Below are 904 nucleotides of genomic sequence, written 5' to 3'. Positions count from 1 at the left end.
CCCTTGCCGCGGCCAGTCATGGTGATGAGAGCTGCTAGTACGACGTCCGAACGGTCTAACAGGAAGCTCACGAATGTGCCTCAAAATAACATAACATAACAAAGAGAGAAAAGATGGGGAGGGAGAAGTGGGGATAGTGGGAAGAATAGGGGGGTGATAAGAAGGGAATTGTAGTAGGAGAAATAGTCACTGGGGCTTGACCCAGGCGCAATTTGAATTAGGAGGGACATCTTTTTTTTATGTTTTTTATTTATTTATTTTTTTTTTTTTTTTAACGTGTTATATTCATTCTAAGATGGCCAGGAAGACAAGGGCTTTATCGGGGAAAGCAGGAGAGTCCTCCACCAACCGAGCAAGCCAAGCCCAACACAGCCACAGCCACGGACGCCGCCCACGCACCCAAATCCCCGGGCCAAACCACGCACAAGTTAGGGGCCAGACTATCCAGAGCCTGCATTATCAGGTTGTGAAAGAGGAGTGAAGGACAGTCAGAGTAAAAAGGGTTTTTTTGTGCTTTTTATTGGTTCAAAGAAGGACAGAGGAAGAATTGCATCCGTATAGCGGAGGGACCTACAGTTTTACGTGGGTTCCGAACCACGGATAGTAGTAGAGTGATTTGGTGATGGCCGGGATATTTATTGTATGATGTAATGTGGTGGGTGAAAAAAGCGGTGTTGGTCCTTTTTTCTTGTGTCCTGTGACTCGTCCTGCAAAAAGGCCACCCTGCTAAAAAAAAAAAAAAAAAAAAAAAAAAAAAAAAAAAAAAAAAAATATATATATATATATATAAATATATATATATATATACATATATACACATACACACACATACATACATATATACATATATACATATACATACATATATACACATATATACATATACACATATACACACATATAC

The sequence above is a fragment of the Scylla paramamosain genome, chromosome 17 (genome assembly GCF_035594125.1).
Source record: "Scylla paramamosain isolate STU-SP2022 chromosome 17, ASM3559412v1, whole genome shotgun sequence".
Classification (NCBI taxonomy): Eukaryota; Metazoa; Arthropoda; class Malacostraca; order Decapoda; family Portunidae; genus Scylla; species Scylla paramamosain.
The sequence above is the reverse complement of the archived record's forward strand: the minus strand, read 5'-3'. Positions refer to the sequence as shown.